The sequence below is a fragment of the Manis javanica genome, chromosome 15, assembly GCF_040802235.1.
Source record: "Manis javanica isolate MJ-LG chromosome 15, MJ_LKY, whole genome shotgun sequence".
NCBI classification, from domain to species: domain Eukaryota; kingdom Metazoa; phylum Chordata; class Mammalia; order Pholidota; family Manidae; genus Manis; species Manis javanica.
Genome location: NC_133170.1, coordinates 53,153,394 through 53,172,192, shown reverse-complemented (window position 1 = coordinate 53,172,192; position 18,799 = coordinate 53,153,394). Strand labels below are relative to the sequence as shown.

At 38.2% G+C, this 18,799-nt stretch overlaps 1 long non-coding RNA gene across 3 annotated transcripts in view; it reads left to right on the top strand.

Annotated features, from left to right (window-relative positions):
- Positions 1 to 18,799, top strand: part of LOC118970578 (uncharacterized) — a 49,559-nt gene that overhangs the window by 17,703 nt on the left and 13,057 nt on the right. The window contains exon 3 of one of the 3 annotated variants that reach the window (XR_012125392.1): positions 15,625 to 15,676. This is a non-coding gene — a long non-coding RNA (uncharacterized lncRNA). Of the gene's footprint in view, positions 1 to 15,624; positions 15,823 to 18,799 lie in introns of all 3 variants that reach the window. The other 2 variants (XR_012125389.1, XR_005058641.2) reach the window with 2 other exon arrangements.

Genomic DNA, 18,799 nt, shown 5'->3' with positions numbered 1-18,799 from the left:
CAGGCAATAGTGTGCCTGCTCTCACACACAGAAGGATGTGCTCAGGGCAGTGTTTCTCTGTGTATGCACACTTTTATTTTTTTTCCAAGTAGGATTTTTAAATTCAAAGCACGTGACTTGAATTAAAAATTTAATAAATAATATTCTCTCTCTTGCTCTGTTTTCTATAAGCATAAAGCCCTAAGATTATTTTTGTCTGGGAACAGAGTCACTCTACTACTATTAGGGTTAAAGTTGTAGAAGCCCTTTTGCCTTTTTTGTAGGTGGTTCTGTAACTGGATCATGGGATATTAAACGTCGGAGACTCTTCAGACTGTGTGTGGGAGGGCAATTACAGTCACAATTAGGAGGGCATAAGTAGGTGCATGGAAATTGCGATAGCTTTTAACATAATTTTTGAGCAATTACAGCCGTATTGCATTTGCTGAGGAGGCTTTGTTTCGCTTCTTGTTTCAGATATGCTGAATGGGCTTCCTTAAGCCAGATTTGACAAATCTTTTCTGTAAAGGGCTTGATGGTAAAGATTGTATGCTTTGCAAGCTATAGAGTCTCTACTTCAATTACCCAACTCTTGCATGAGAGCATAGGCAATGAATAAATGAATAAGCATGACTATTTTCCAATAAAACTTTATTGATGAACACTACTACTGGGATTTCATATAATTTGCATGTGTTACAAAATAATATTCTTCCTTAAATTTTTAAAAAATATGGAACCATTTTAAACTCATGGGCTATACAAAAACAGGTGGCAGGCTAGACTGTGCCTGCAGGCTGTAATTGATTGAACCCACATTGGACTTCCTTGACATTGTAAACAATGAGTCTCATTCACTTGCTTTTCCTTGGTGGTTGACTGATTCCATTCAGATCCATCCATGGCAAGTTCCACCATCTGGGCCTGGCACCTATTGCACTGTCCTTCCCTGCTACTGTACAGTTGGCACTACCAGTCACATACCTGAAATTTCCATCTCTTCTCATTTTTAGAATAGGGTAGATCACACACACAAACACACACACACACACACACACACACACACACACACACACACACTCACACACTTTAGGGCATGAATCTGGCATCACAGAGGCCATCAAAGGAACTAGACCATACAAGCTAAATGCACAGAAGTCAACTTCCAATGGGGAAAAGTTGGACCAATGAGAAACAGTAGAGAAGAAGGAGCCAATCTCTCTCTTCTTCCTGTTCATGGTAATACAGTTTCTTATCTAAAATGTCTGAGACATCCTACCTAACTGAATGTTTTCACCTGCTAAGTGGAGTGCCATGCCCACCATCATTATACATCTCCTAGCAATTACTCCTTATGATGTCCCATCTCGCTTCCCTCTTTATGTATTCCTGTTGCCCTAGGTTTGTACCTCCCAAATAAAGCAATAGCACTTAATCCTTGCCTCAGGCTCTATTCTCTAGAGAAGCCAACTAAAACACTCTTAAGAACATATACAAACATTCACTAAAAAGTTCCCAGTCAAGAAAAAAAACAAAGAAATACAAAATTCTACTGGTCAGTGGTACTCCAAATACATGGCCACTAGGGACAAATATTTAATGTTAATACATGAGATAGTAAGAAGTGGTGGCAAACTGGAGAACCAGGTTTCATCTAACCAGGGGAGATAAAATTCAGTTTCAGTGATGATAATGGCATCATCACATTATCAGCCCACAAGGAAAGTGGGCTCATTAGTCCTAGATATTTCTGTTTTTCAAGAGTAGCTGTCAAGTAAGAATCTTGTATGGATTTTCCTTCTTTTTAAGTCATAGAAACTAACTTTAAAACTTTGAACTCCATGTAGTGTTAAATATATCTATCTGTGGACTGGAACTGATTCAGATAACTTCTGGCTTATAGTCTAGGGAGGGAGAGCACATAGGAAATATTGTAAAATGTAGAAGTGATCAAGGAGAATGAGGTAGATGCCACTGAGCAATAGGTGTGTCTCAGGTATGGCTGTTTGTCTTGTGTCAGTTTCCCCCAGAAAATGCAAGGACTTTAGTACTCACACTTCAGTCTCTTTTTGACTTCTTGAACTACACAGACATGATCCATGATTTTTGGAAAAAGCATATATTATCTGTTCCTGGATGGTATTTATGATATAGATCAAGGCAGGAAACAACCCATGACATCATCATTTTCCAGCTTCACACCCGGTGTTTGCTCTTCTCGTCCCCAACAAGGAGACATCTCACTTGCTTGAATACCTATGCTCAAAACCACTCACAACATTTTATTTCATGTTTATGTTTGTCTGGATATGAATACTACACTAGCTTACATGTATTTCTCTGCCTTTAGCTCTTTGACTTTATATTTATCCCCAGGTAATACATTTCAAATTTGCCCTCTTCTATGTAGGCATCATTTATAGTGAAAACAGTTATTCTGTCTCATAAAACCTTTTTTCTTTCAGAGTAAAACCTCTCAGCTCCTTCAGTTGTTCTTCCCAGGCATTATTTCAAGTCTTCTCACTAATTTGTGAACCTCAACTGAATACATTCCTTATTGTCTAAATCATTTAGGACTGGAACCATAAACTAAATAAATACTATAGCAAAGACCTGATTAGTATAAAGTAAAACTGAATGATAGGTTTCCACATACAGGATACTAAATCTTGATTAAGTTTGTCTGGTATACTAGTATTTTAGACCTCCATGTCACATTGGTGATACCTTTTATACTCAACTGCACAGTAATTAGTTGTATGCATTCTTTTGAATTTGTAAATTTTTCTGAATTTACTTCATATACTTGCTATTTGATATTTCTAGCCATATTTTCTTTTGCTCCACATTCATCATCTACTTCTTTTATGTTATTTTAACATACAGATTTTGCAAGCTGCCTCAAATACTTTTGTAAATGAGATGGAGTGTAGAAAACTAATATATAAAACACTACAACCAGTCATTTTTATTTCTCAGAGTTATAAAGAACAATGTTGTTTTCTCCAAACCAGTCTGGATTAAAGATTCACATTTCAGTATTCCTTTGGCAGTCTATCAATTCGTGTTTGTTTACAGAAATGAGTCCCTTGGAGCTGTCTGCTAGGAAACACATTGTTTGTCTTTATATATATATATATATATATATATATATATATATATATATATACACACATATATGTGTGTGTATATATATATATACACACTTCTATATGTATATACACAGGTGTATATAGAAAAGTGAACAGACATCCCTTGAAATATTATCTAATACAGAATTCTCAGGGTTTCCAACTGTAATTTTTATTGTTTTAGAATGAGTGTTTATTGCAATCTATTCCTGTCCCATTCTTCACCTCTACAGTTACATGTTCATGACTAATATTATCAGAAACTTCAGGAGCTCCATCTCACCTCTTTCAAATCACCTGGCTAGTAACTGGGTTAATCCTGACATCAAGAACACTGGCAGTTTCTCATCTGGGATTTAGATGGTATCAGGCAGGGTTTGACCAGAGAAACAGAACCACCAGACGTGATACAGAATAATGACTTTCCACGGCTATTGGACCTTGACAGGTACAGGGGGTGATGAAGCATTTATGTGTTCCTGTTGTTTCTAACTTCGGTGCTAGAGTCAGGTCAGCAGGTCAGGTGGTCATGAAGGAAACACAGAGGTGAAGTGGAAGAGAAGAGGAAACGATTCCAGAGGATAGGCTGGAACTCACAGGTCAAACCCCAACCCCTGTCAGCCTCTGTCTTGAAACCTCCAACTTCAATGATCTGAGAGACCTGCAGGAGAAATTAGCATGCTTCATTATTAACTGGTTGCTGCCCCTGAGCCTGGTTGGGAGCTGGGAAGCTGAAGGAGGCCATGCTGGTGGAGGGAGCTGGAGAACTGTGTGCCTGGCTTCTGCGCTTGTCCACAAGGCCAGCCAGGGAGCCGCAGGCACTTATGTGAGCTGCTGTTCGCCTCATGCCCTGCTCTTGTGCACGCACTGACCTTCAGAGCTCTAAAAGGATTTGGTTTATGTTTAACTTCCAAATCCCCACCATATATGCTTCTCATGGCCCCTGCTAACCTGGGTTTATGCTGGAGGAAATGCTGATAAACACAGCTCCTGCTTTGCTTAGCTACACTGACAATGTACAAATCCACCACTCGAATTCATTTCTTTTCCTGAAGACAGTCCGAATTGAGAGTTCTATAGTTTTTCTTCCTGTTCTAAATTCTTGTCCGGTTCCTCCAGCCCACTTCCAAGCTCTGTCCTGGGGTGAGCAGGCATAAATAAGGGCTTGTCCCTCAGTGTTGCAGTCTCAGTTACAGAAACAGATGCGCAGTGGAGGATAGGAGAAGAATGCCATGTAGGAATCACAGGCTTTCCCAGGTTTGGTTGTTTCTCCCTCCCCCCCTTGGACTTGGGGCTGCAGCATAGTTCTCATGGTGGCTCTCAAGTAAACAGCCCTAACTTCCTGGCTTTCTCTAATCAGGGCGGCAAGGGGCTGTGTCCACCTCTGCGGCAGCCTTGCTGGATTGACAACACTGTTTGCTTTTCCCATCTCCCTAGGGAGCAGCTGCCTTATCTTTTCTGTGCAACATATTTGGGAAAAACACATTTTTCTCTCTTAAAGGAATTGATTATTGTGCTTCTTGAGACTAAAAAGAAAAGCCTTTCTGGACCCAAACATTGACTTAAACAAACAATCTGAACTGCTCTTTAATAGCAGGAGAAAGAGCTATTAAGGGGGTAAGTGGTGGTACGTATTGGATCACTCTGCACACTACATCTACAGCGTGTGTCCGTGTATGTATGTGTGTGTTAGGGTGCGGTGGGGTGGAGGAGGGTAGAAAGAGAATTTGAAATACAATTGAATTAAAAATGATCTCTGCACAGGAATTATTTTTGTGAGGAGGTCCTGGGCTCAGGCCTACTGGTTTGTGACAACGATCTTTTTGACAAAGAAGTTCATATATATATATATATCCATATATATATATATATATATATATATATATGTATGTATTTGAAGTTGCAAGGAAATTTATATTGTATGTTTGAAATTGCAAAGAAACTTGTCATTCTCTCTGTGTTTCAGTTATCTTTTTCAGGTGGATTGTGATCTTTCCTTTCATTCATACATGAGAACAACAAAGAAATAATACAGGAGTTTCCCCTCAATAACACAATTCTATGTGCAGGACTATTGGTCTTTTTTCCTTCTTTGATCTTTTCTATGAGGTTGATTAAAGGTTTCAAAATTGAAGCGAGAGTAGAGCTGGCTCTGGGTCTTTCACTGATTAGAATAATGCATTTCTTCCCTACAAAAATCACATGGTATGCTGAGACCGTATTTTCACTTTTGAGAGAAGTAGTGAACCCCAAACAGGTGTGTGTATATGTGTTTCTTCAGTGTCTTACTGTCCATGAAAATGTTTTCTGGTCTTAATTAAATAGATGAATTAAGGGATGAATTGGAAGCATTAGGCTCTATTTAGAATCAGAGATGAGTCCTTAAGAATTTCCTAAATAGGCTGGTGAGAGGGTCATGTGATGAGCCACAGGACTCAGCAGAAAGTGCCAGGGGCTGCAAGCAGGGGTAAACACAATGTGTTTTGAGAATTTAGAGAAAAGAGGAATGAATTCCCTGATTTTTGCGGCTGGAGTTTTATTAGGGTCTGAGTTGAGCCTTGAAGAAAAAGTATAAAGGAGATAGGAGATAAGAAATGGATAAACTGGTTTAAAGGAACTCGTGTTAACATTGGCTGGACGAAGAGCTCTTGTTTCTTTTTTAATAGACATTTCTTCATCATATTCTTTCTTGACAGGAGCACTTTTTGCAGGGTGGGAGGCTGGGGTGTTGTAAGCCAATCTATACATTAGAGCACAGAATGATAGTGAAGCCCAAGATCTAAGACTAAGAGCTAACAAACATTGGACACCTACTGTCTGCCAAGCACTTGCATGAAACTTCCCATTTAACCTTTGCAACTAACCTGTGAGGAAGATGCTATTAATATATGCATTTGAGGCTTCAAAGGATCAAGTAACTTGCAAAAGACATGGTCAGTAGGTGGTGGAACAGGATTCAAATCCTGCCAGTCTAAATCTGAAGACTGAACTCTTAATATACTTGTAGATGGTCTTAACAGACATGTGATGGCCTATTCCTCTACTGTAGGTGGACCTGACATTTGCTGTGACCCGCAGTATGACTGCTCGTATTTCCTGGGGTGGCTATGTAGTCCAGGGAGTCACCTTATCCTCTCTTGTCCCCTCTATACCCTTCATTGTCAAGGCAGCCCCTTCTCTCCTCTTGCTCTAAGTACCATAAGAACTTCTTTCTTGATCTGGCTCTTCCCCTCAAAGACTCTCACTGTTTTTTCCTTTCTGAGTCATATTAGGAATCACCTGAGATGAAGATTCCAGTGATTTTTATTTCAAGTTTTATTTTCAAATTTACAGAAACATACAAATGCAACAATCCACAAATTCACAATGAGTATTGGAGCTATGTTGCAGTGAGAATGACAACCAGTGTACCTCATAATCCCAGAAAGATCTTCTTACATTCTCTTTCAGAATAACATAACCTGCCATCATAAACCTGTGCTTTCTGAAAGGGGAAGTGGATCTGACCAAGGCCTCAGTTATTAATTTCCTAGGACCTGACCTTCACTTGCTTGCTTTTGCTTCCTGGATCTTGAGTATATTAAGAAAAAGCGTGATACTAACATCAAGCAATCTATGCTCAAATCCTGAGTCTGCTACTTATCAATGGGCTAACATCTTCAAGACAGGGTCAGAATGTAGGTCAGTCTACTCCAAATCCTGTTCCTTCTACTAAACTTACTCCACTGAACTTGCACTTCCTTTGGAAGGACCACACACTGCATTCTTCAAAGGTCCCAAGCAAGAACATGGGTTTCTCTTTCTGTGGAGAAAAATCTTTGTTGATGATCCCAGGATGATCTGACTCCATCTAAACATAATGGACTGAGGCTTGAATATAATTTTTTTTTTTACAAAATAGCATTGGCCTAGACACCTGGCCGTATAGTTCACTTCCTTTGGTGTCACTATCCATGTTTTTGGCAGGTGCACAATTTTATGAGTATTAATAGAGTCTTGGGCCAGCTAATGAGGTACACTTGAGCCCTCCCCGTGGGACTAGGGCCTAATTGCATTTGCAAGCAACCACCTGCAGGCATAAATTGTTAGTTCAACACTGCATTTGGAGTGTGACAGCCATGTTTCTAATACTATTCAGAAGTCCCTATGGACAGGCAATTTGGTTGAATTGAAAAGAACATTGAATGTGTGTAGGAACATGCCTGAGTACTTGACTTGTATGTACAAGTCAGGGAATGTGGAAGAGATAGCCAATCATCTTTATTTCAGCCTAGCCATATAATTCAAGCTCTTTGAAAGTATATCTTTTAAAGCCACTACAAATGCATGCTTCCACTGTAATATCCTAGTTATAGTCTCTTCCTTAGAGAAGTTTGGAACCAAGTTATATACCTAAAGACTGGCATCGGCTTATCCAGGACTGGACATGCTGTGACTGGTCTAAGCAGTATACTGGCTTCTTGAGTTTTTTGGAAAGTCATTCACTATGCAGCTAGTTTAGTAAATACGAGACTAGATGAAAGAATGGTGAGAATGTTCCTTTATTTGCATATTTTCCTGTTCTCTATCCTTTAAGAGAAACTTGTTCCACTTTGGAAAATCAAGTGGCATCCCCCCCTCCCTCAATTTGATTTTATTTTTAATGAACTGAATTGTGGTACTAACTAGAGATTTGAGGAGTATTTCTTGGTAAAACGTCTTGGGAAAGAATAAAATTGGAACAGAACAACTGAGCAGGGTAAAATAATGGTGACCCAATTAGCTGAACACATTCAAAGTGACCTGTAACCCCAAGAATGGAAACTGGCCTCCTATGAGAATTGAATTTTCTCTAAATAATAATAGTAATAAAAATCTCTAGTGTCCTGTAATTGACAGGAGAGGTTATGTATTAGAATGCAAGAGAATAAAAAAGAGAGTATGTTTCATAATTTCAGTTTGAATTTGACTGATTAAATTCTGGCCCCCAATGAAGAGAATACCTTCAATAAGGTCTATCATAGGAAATCAATATGATTCTTTTCAACTTCTGCCCTTTACTTCATCTCTTGGTCTACTTTTTAATAACTTTTCCCATCTAAGAGTTTCTTTCTCTTGCTCTCGGCAGCATCGGAACTCTGTAGAGCTCTGATGATAGAACCGAGAAACCTCCTTGTCTGCAGTTTAAGCCAGAAATCTCTGGACTTAAACAAAGACAGCTGGGCCTGATGACTGCCCCTCCCACCTGCTGGGCTGTGACATTAACACCAGGCAAAACACCCAACCTTTCTGGCATCAATTTCATCACTGGTAAAATGATAAATGAAATGAATAGTCGTATGAAAAAATGAATATTGATAAATCCAACTTCGTGAAGTTGTTGAAAGAATTCAGTGTGTGAATTATTATAAGATAATTCACTAGTATAGTGCCTGGCACACTGAAACTGCTGGATTTTTTGGTTACTACTTTCAAGACACCAAATGAACACTTTCTTCCTTAACAAAATGGTAGCCTCTAAGCTATTGGGAGGCTTTACTTTAGGGAATAGATATGTGTTACAATGTTTGTAATTTTTTGTTAAGACATAATCACATACAGTTAAATGCACTTAAGTGTTCAGTGTGATTAATTATGTATTATATATGTACATACATATAACATGCATATGTATATGTATATGTGTGTATTACGATGGTTCTGACTGTTTGTGTCCCACCCTGTATTCAGATGTTTAAATCCTAACCTCCAAAGATGATGGCATTAGGAGGTGAGGATTTGGGGGGGTGATAAGGTCCTGAGGCTGGAGTCCTCATGACTAGGATTAAGGATTAGTGATAAGGAGACCCCACAGAGCTCCCTAGCTCCCCCCACCTTCCAGGATACAACAAGCAGCCTGCAACCTGGAAGAGGGCCCTTACCCCACCAGGGTGGCTCTTTGATATCAGACTTCCAGCCTCCAAACTCTGAGCAATTAACTTTCTTGTTATTTATATGCCACCCCAGTCTGTGGTATTTCATTATAGCAGCCTGAACGGACTAAGACACACATATATATGCAAATAGATAAACAGGTAGATAGAGAGATAAATAGATAGTTGGAGATAGCCATGCAAACAGCACTCAAATCAAGATATAGAGTATTGTCATCACCCTAGGAAATCTACCTATGTTTCTTTCTAGGCTGTGATCCTCTCCTCCAATGTCAACCACAATTCTGATTTTTGTCCCCATAGTCTACTTTGCCTGTTCTTGAATTTCCATATAGATGGAATCATATAATAAGTACTTTTTTTTCTTTTGTTCTGGAGTTTTAGTTCTAAATTGTGTTTTTGAGATTAAGCCATATTGTTGCAGGTGTTCGTCCTCTATTTCTTTTCATTCCTGGGATATTCCATTATAGGAACATACCACATTTTATCTGTTCTCTTGCTGATGGACACTTGGATTATTTCCAGTGTTGTTTGTAATTTAAAGCACTTCAAGAGAGTTGGCATGGTCTACATACTTTTGCATGAATTAGCTTTATCCTACATCTTAGGATATGTGGCACTGTATGGGAATCCCCACCTGTGTATGAATAGGGTACAAGAATCCAATAAATTTAAACTGTATGCTTCACAATGGAACTTTATATTCTGAAAGACAGATAATAGATTCCAGAATGTCCTATGGACAGCCATAGATTCCTAGGTTTCTGCGTGACCTGCCTCCTGCCAGTAAAACATCATGCATTTGTACTGAGTGTAGCTTTCCTAGAGCATTCTGTCACAGCACCGAAAAGAACAGAGAGCTAGCCCTTCTTGAGCCCACTCACCAATTTACAAACTGTTATACCTATTTGTAATAAATGTTTGTAATTGTGAAAGTAGTTGGTCTCAGACTTGTTTCATCACAACCTGGTTGTGATAACAGAGGAAGAGACCAATAGTCCTCATGGGCCACCACTGACTGGAAGTTACTGATAGTTACCAAAAAAGGCATGAGGATTGTAAATGACACAGTTAACTTAATACAAAAACAATATTATTTTAGGAAATTTAATTGTAAGACAATCATTATAAAGCAAATTTCCTACCATCTGCCTGCATACCTAACCATCTTCTGTTGGCACCAAGTCAGAGTTTTTTTAACTGGGGTTTATGGTTTATATTAATATATGCACCTTAAAATTCAACTCCCCATTTGCAAGTCAGAGGAATCCAGCTGAGTCATATATGAACCCAGATACTCTTAGAGTATCTGGCTGATACTCTTAGAGGCCTGCCTGATCTTGCCTCTTACCTGCTTCCATAAACTTGTTTCTTTGCTTTCGATTTCCTGCCCGAAGAATGTCTTGAAGGTCCCTTTGACCCTATTGTAAGTTTAGAACCATGTCTTTCATGGTTTTTGGTTCTTTTTTGATTTGTTGTTATTTGTTGGCTATTTTGCATGCTTATTTTTATTTTGTTCCCTTTTTTATCTTATTTTGGGTTTTTGGTGTTTTTTTTTTTTGAGCCTTTAAAATAAATGGGCCTGTTAGTTGAATTATATGGGGCTACATTTACACATCTTATCACTGCATTTTCTTCAAATGAAAGTTTGCCATTCACATGCCCTTTACTTCCTAATGACCTCATTCAGACCAGAATTGGAACGTGGAATCTGAGGCCCGGATTTTTCTCTGACTCAGTTTCCTGTGTTCTGAAAGAAATTCCTTTTCCTTGTATTAATTGTCATTCTTCCTTTGTTAAGACTTAAGCTAAGGTAAATTCTCATGTTATCCTCTACTGCCAACCTTTTAAAATATTGGAAGTACTCCCACCAAATGAATTGTGTTCCCACAATTTCCTAGCATCATTCATTGCTTTCATTTCACAGAGGCAAACACAAAAACACATCCTTTTGTACATAACAATCATAAATACTTTCCCAAGGTCAGGGATATTTGTTTCAGGAAAGCCTTATTTTACCAAAGAACAGGATGTTCTGAAACACTCAATATTCTGTGAATTATCTTCTATGCCTATTGAGGTTCCCACTGTGGAGACTTCTACTCTCCTTCCCCTGAGAAAGAGGTAAACCTTTAATCTGTCCACACACACTGTCTCTGCCCAGGCCCCGAGATTGGCTTGACAACTCACAGAAGTGGAGATGAAGATTTACAGTATAAGGGAAAAGGGATGCTTTTATGATTGAGGGTTTTTAAGATTGTTCCATTGTGCAATCCCAGGGCTTTGAGCCTAGTTTTGTTTTGATTTTGCTTTTGATTTTCATCTTGATGTTTGGCTCTGTCAACTCTAGAATTTCTGGTTTTCATTACTGGCTGGACTGTGCTGTTAGTTTTTGGTTGGCCTTATTATTATTTTGATGATCCTGACCCAAGATTTCAGTTGATAAGTATATCTCATGTGTTTATCTAAGAGTGCTCTTACTTTGTGAGAAGTTAGTAGGTATTTTTTTGATGAAAAACAATGCCCGTTTATTTCCTACTACAATAATCTAAATATATGGATATATGTTTCTAAATGTATATATATGAGAATTATTAAGCCCATGTGCATAGTTCTTATTACACTGTAACTTGTCTTTCCAAATGATAAGAAAGCCAGGAAGTTGCAAATAGTTGATGTAATTATAGCATTATGGATCCATTATGCCCAGAAAAGATTGTCTGACTGTGGATTTTCTATAATTCAGAATCTGGCCCCAATGCCTGGTCTACCTACTAAGAATGACTCGTTAGTGACTCTTAGACTCAGAAGATTGTAGCATGCAAGGGGGTTGAGCCCCAGAGGCTTTGGAGTCAAACATAGTAGTCTAAGGTTTTTGCCCAGCTGAGAGATATCCTGAGTGCATTCCTTACATGTTTGAAATTTGGTTATTTCCTTTCTAAATGTGGATCCAAGTATTTGCCTCATAACGTAGTTGTAGAGACTTAACTGTCTAAGGTGTTACATAGACATAGCAGATAAGATGGGATAAAAGTGGTAGCTACGATTACCTAGAAAATGGTTATAAACCAAAATTTATAGTAACAGACATATTTGCTAAGAATCTCAGATATGTATAGGTTGTAACTCATGTAAGCCAAATTACATTTAGAAATTTTGTTGGGCAAACACAAGAGAAAGAGAGGCCATCAAATCTAGTATGCAAAATTTAAATGCCAGGTTAAATAAGCTAATGTTCCATCTCACAAGGCAACTATACCTGCCTCCATGACCACGCAGGGGAGGTGGTGAGGGGTGGTGTCTTTGCCCAGAGCTGGGTGTTCTCAGAGTTCTCTCTCCATTATCCGGGTACTCCTTGTTGCTGTTATGATAGGACTTCCAATCTGGATCTGGGTATGTCCTACTAGTTTTAGAACTATTCTCCTTCCTTAAGATAGTGGTGTATTTCTTCTTCTTCTTTTTTTTTTTTTACCATGCCACAGCAACAGTTTTTATTTTACTATTTATTTATTTATTTATTAATTTTTTGGGAGGACATCTCTCATATTTATTGATCAAATGGTTGTTAACAACAATAAAATTCTGTATAGGGCAGTCAATGCTCAATGCACAATCATTAATAGTGGTGTATTTCTTTTCCAATCTTTTTTTCAGAAAGAACACTTCTGTTCACACTTATGTGCTAATATTGTTGGGAGGCTTGGGATGGCTATTAGATGTCCTATTACTCACATATCAAAAAGTGAAATGATCTGAAGGTTCTCAGATCACATCTACATAAGCAGGAAGGAGCAACATGATTAAGTGATGGGTGGATGAGGACATATCAGGGCTTAGGCTGGTGGCTGAGGGCTGAGTATCTGTTGACCTGCTTTAGATCCTACACTATTGCCTGGACACTTAACAAAAATAGTACAAATCTGATCATTATTTGTCAAAACCTTTTTCTTGTAAAAGTAGAAGGCTGAATATGCATCCTTTCCAGTTTTTTGGGCTTCTGTCTCCAAACTCATCCATTATCAGATTTCTTTGTACATTCAGAAGCAAGCCAATTCCTAGAACCTGACTCACTGAATGACTATTTTGCCAAAGGTAAATGTGTTCAATGACCAATGTACCAAATTTCCATTTTCAAAAACTAATTTTGGTGGGGTACTTTTCATTTCTGTGTTTATAATAGCATGCTAAGGAATCTTCAGTATATTTCTACCTCTGTGGCTGTCAGCTGGGGAATGTGACAATGAGAGGCAGAGAGACAGGAGACTAGGATATATGGAAGATATGTCACAGGGGTAATTATTGAATATGAAAATGGCTATGAATATATTATTATGCATAAGGAGATTATATGGATAAGAATTCTTCACATATTCACTACCTACACATTCTGGAATATTTTCTTGATTATCAAGAAGTATTATAATATCTGCTTACATGCTTAATAATACATTCTTAAAAATATATTCATAAGATTGCTCTATATTTGAGAATACAGTCTTATTATTATATCCCTCTCACCTCTGCAGTGTCTCCCCTCCAGCCCACAGCTGCCCCTCCTCAGTTCCCATTTCTGTGTGCTGTTTCTCTTCAGCCTCTCTCTCTCTTTACCTTTTAGTTCTAGCTGGAGCCCAGGAGGCTGGGATGGAAACGAATTAAACACTCCTTAAAATGCTGTAATGAGTACAAAATCAAAACCCATCAACCACAGCTAAATAATTGGAAGGTATAAGTAAATTTAATGAATTAGTTATCTGGAGTCTTGGCCTCCCACTTACTGACTTCAGGCAAGTTGCCCACTCAGCACACTGACCTCTGGTGAATCCACTTAGACCCTGCGTCTTCTGGGAAGAGGTAGATTGGTGAGAATGCGGATCTTGGAAGAGATTCCTTTTTTGTATGTAAATTGCTTTGGGTTAAAAAAACTACAATAAAATGTAATTCTGTGGGGGGAACAGGGACCTGATTCAGCTGATCATTAGCCTGGAAATGTAGATGCTGTAGTTCTGTCCAGCATTTATTAAACATGACTTCATATCTTTTGAGTTCACCGGGATCCTTGTCAATTTTATTGAATTTAGGAAATAAGGAGAATGTTCCCGGCAAAGTTTATGTGATGTATATGACCAAAATCACTTTTAAAGTGATTGGCAACAGAGGTGATTAAAGTGCCTAATTACTATGCTTGGCATATTTTAAATTTATGAGGCATTGAATGATTTGTTTAGTAGTCATTGTTGAAATCCCAATGTTACATCAGCTCAAAAGAGTTACCATGTGTAAAGCATTTTATTTGGTCCTAGTATTTAATCACCACGACATCTCTGGGAAGTACACAGTATTACTAATCTCCGTTTACAAGGGAAAACAACTTAGTAAAGTTGATTCTTCATAGTCTTTCTGTTAGTAACTAGGGCTTCAGAATTTGAACTAAGTAGCAATTCTCAATCTAGACCAGTTCTGTCCCATAAAAATATAATGTGAGCCACATGTATAATTTTACATTTTCTAGTAGCCATATTTAAAAAGTAAAAAGAAGTGTAAGTGATTTAATAGTATATTTTATTTAATTCAATATCATCCACTCTAATTTCAATATGAAATCTATATAAAATATTAATGAAATATTTTTAATTCTTTCTTAATACTAAAGCTTTTATGTCCACTGTGTATTTTATGCTTATTGCACAGTACATCTCAATTAAGACCAACCACCTTTCAAATGTTGGCTATGTCATATATAGTAGGTGATAAAGGTATTGATAATGAAAGTCTAAACCCTTGATCCTCAAGGAGTGGTCCATGGACCAGCAGTGTAACTATTACTGCCTGCTTTTCAGAAATACAAGCTCTCAGGTCCACCTCGTTTCTGTTGAATCAGAATATTCATTTTAATTAGATACACATTTAATTAGATGCATTTACTCAAATGCACATTAAAATTTGAGAAGACCTGCTTAAGAGCCCATATTCTTCACCATTTTACCGTTGCTGGTCCAACGTGCTTATTTGCTACCTCACTGCACAAAAATGTCTCATACACAGCAACCCTCTTTGCAAGGTAACAATGATGGCATGTTACATTGGGAAAAATCCATCTGCTTTGGGACAAGGCAGATCACTAGTTACGGTATTTTCTGCACAGTTACTTAACAATGAGCCTTACTTACAAGTTGTTTTCCCTTGTAAACGGAGATTAGTAATACTGTGCACTTCCCAGAGATGTCATGGTGATTAAATACTAGGACCAGATAAAATGGTTTACACATGGTAACTCTTTCGAACTGATGTAGCATTGGGATTTCCACAATGACTACTAAACAAATCATTCGATGCCTCATAAATTTAAAATATGCCAACCTGGAGATGGCATCAACGTCGATTGCCTGTTAAATATCATCCTCCCCTTCCTTGGTTATAGACTCTCAATTTTTAGGTGAGAGAACTGTCTCCAGAGATGAATATGTATTTCTAAGTCTTCTTAGGACTAAGTTTTCCCTGATGAGATGTTAGCCTAAGTGTTCTTTCTAATTTCTGGAAAAGGTTTTTTCAAGCTTCTGAAGCAGTTAAGAGTTATGCCCCCTTTCCCTTCTTTTCTCTTGCAGCCTGGAGTATGGACATGATAGCTGGACCTGAACAGCCGTACTGAACCAGGAGGTGATTTTGAGTGGAAGTCCCTGGAAAATCCACTTTATACTACTAGGATGGTAAAGCAGAAAGATAGAATGCTCCCAGATTCCTGGTTACAGTAGAGCCGCCCTACAAGTCTAATTGCCTTTGTATTTCTTTTTTGGGTTGAACAGGTAAAATAAATTAGTATATGTTTAGATGCTTAATAGGCACTAAATTTTTTTAACAGATCTGAGAGACATGGTGCTGGCCTTAAAGAGCTCAAAATAGATAAAATTTTATAATAAATATTTATCTGGCATGCCATGGATTATTTATTACCTTGGGCATACACATATAAGTGCACATATCCTGACTTAAAATGCATAATAGTATAATGTAGTTAATGCTAAATATGTTTATGTCTAGATAAGACTCCTTTCTTGAATCGGTAATGAGATAATTGCCAGTAGTAATAACGTTACTTAGTTAAATCTGTCTCTATTGAATTGCCTTAAAATTTTTATGTAGTGTCCACTACCTTGACATTGCCAAGATCTCAAGACTATGGAATCACCCACTCTGGATTGCTTCTGGTCATTTAGGAGGAAATATGTCTATTTTTTTTAAATGCTCTTTGGCCATAGAACAAGGACGCAGAGACTTTCTTTAGGCATACTTATTATCTAGGAGTTTATTTTGAGATGAAGGCTAGAACTTGGATGGAATCCACACTTGCATTTATGGAAACATTAGGAAAGATTTTTAGGTCATGAAGGAGCCTTATATTAAGTTCATCTAACCATGTTACATTACAGATGAAGAAACCAAGATCCATAGAGGAAAAACGGTTTATTTGCGTCCATGGCAAGCTGCTTAAAGAGAGTAGAGCTGGCAATAGGACATGGTATCCCTGGTTCCTAGTTCACTGTGCTTTCCAGAGCACCAGTCTATACAGACATGCATACGTACAAATGTACATGCATACATGCATATGGTGGTGGTGACTATTCTACACGCAGGCAGTGAGTTACGGCTTAACAAAGGGCTTTCAAAAACATTATCACGTGAGGCTTTTTCAATAAATCCGAGAAGGAGACATTCTGTCCCCATTCTACAGATAAGGAAACATATATTGAGAAACTTGTGTCACTGCTGAAGGTTGTCATACACCATGCACAGCTGGATTGCGAGGAGCTGTCCTCATGTTAAGGAAATGGAGCTTTGAATTCTGTGCAGCATGTAACTGTGCTTTCTGAAGATATTTCCAAAATTCTCAAATCCCACTTTTTAATATATACATGCACCATCATGCTACCTAATTCTCTATCACTGTGACTTGGATAAGGCACTCACTAAAGGAATGCCTAGAAGTATGTGCTGGGGTATGACATAGAGAAAAGGATCTATTTCATAAATTCTCAGAAATTTTGGGTGAGGAAGCATGTTAGTATTTTAAGGGTAAATATTTGTAGTTTTAAGGTATATATTCAAAATATTTGAAAAAATATGCAATGCCCCCCAAATGTTTTCATAATATAAAATAGCAAGGACATAATAGAAAATAGAAAATATCTTCCTGATGGAGAGTCAGAGAAGATACAATGATTTTGAAACAAGAATGTGGCCCTTTTAGGAGGCCTTATCATAATATTTGAAGAAGAAGTTCTGAGTTCTTTTTGAATTGGGGAAATAGATGAAGACAGTTGAAGTATTGAAAGAATGTTTTGTGGCTTCAAAAATTGAAAATTTAAAAAATGCCAATGAACCAAAAGTTCATCTGTCTTTTCCCCAAGAAAACCCCATTGATGTTGGCAGTTTGGGAGTATGAACATGTGGAGTTACACAACTGCAGGGGGCACCATGCACATCACAGTGTGGGTGAACAGGACTTCCAGGAAGTAGTGCAGTACATAGTACACAGCCTGCACTGTGTAGGTGGCATCTCCAGGCATCTAAGGGGACTTTGTTCTACACACAGACTAAGAACACAAGAAAGGAAAAAGGATGGGCTTCGTAGAGACACGAGTTTTCATATGTGAGACTTAATTTTTTTCAACTTTAAAATGAGGATAATTGAAGGTATCTCTCAAGGTTCCTTGTTCTACAGAGATTAAGGTGTTCAAGAACAGCAACGTGCCCTCAGCCTGGAGGTAAAGTCATTAATGGAAATAATGTAATTTACTGGTCATTGAAAATGAACAAATAAAAGAGACACCTGTGGTCCCTGAAGTGAGGGCAGGTCCTGAGTTCTCTGGGGCCAGCCATGATCCAGAGTTAATACCAGTTTCCTTTGGGAACTTTCTTAATAAATGACTTGCACAAGAGTCCATGTCTCAGAAGCTGCTTCCAGAGAATTGGATCTGCCCACAACCATCCATTTAGGAGAGGCATGTTTCAAGTCGCCCTGTGGCTGGAATGATGAGCATAGGGTGATCTCACTAAGAATCCCATGTTGGAGACTGTTGGACAAATCAAAGGTAGTTTCAAAACAAAGTCCATTCTCCCACAAAATCTTGATGCTTTCACAACATTTGATTCACTCTCCAGATTACTAATTCAGGGATCTCTGTACAAAGTGACAGGCTTGTGCAATTCAAATGTCATCTGGTTCCCTTTTTCTGCATGAGGAAATTATGTGAAACATGGTTCGAACCCAATTCCAAGTCCTGTGGTTGTGAATCCCAGCTACCCATCTCTGCTTGTGTCAGTCTCCACATCCATGTGCTTCTCCACTTCCCTTCCACCCACACCATTCACCTCTTCCTGCTAGCAGCTGTAACACCCTCAGTGGTTTTTGAATTAGCAGAGAAAACAGAGTTATAAACTTTGTGGAATACCTCTTATCTTGCAGACTTAAAAGAAGACCACAGCCTAGAATAGAATCATGGAGCAAGAGAGCTAAGAGCACGTCTTGGTGGGAGCAGAGATGGCAATGTTTTGCGTGTAGCTTTGTTTTATCTATGAATATTTGTAAATTGCAAGTGATTAAACACTGAGACATATTTTACATAAAAATAGAAGAACCCCAAATCAACTTCATGAGTGCATATTATACGTATCATATCTACTTATATGTATGCATGTGTGTGTATATGTATGTGCATAGACACAGACATATATGAAGGAAATATTCCAAATAGAGGTGCCTCTGAGTTTTGGGGTTCTGGG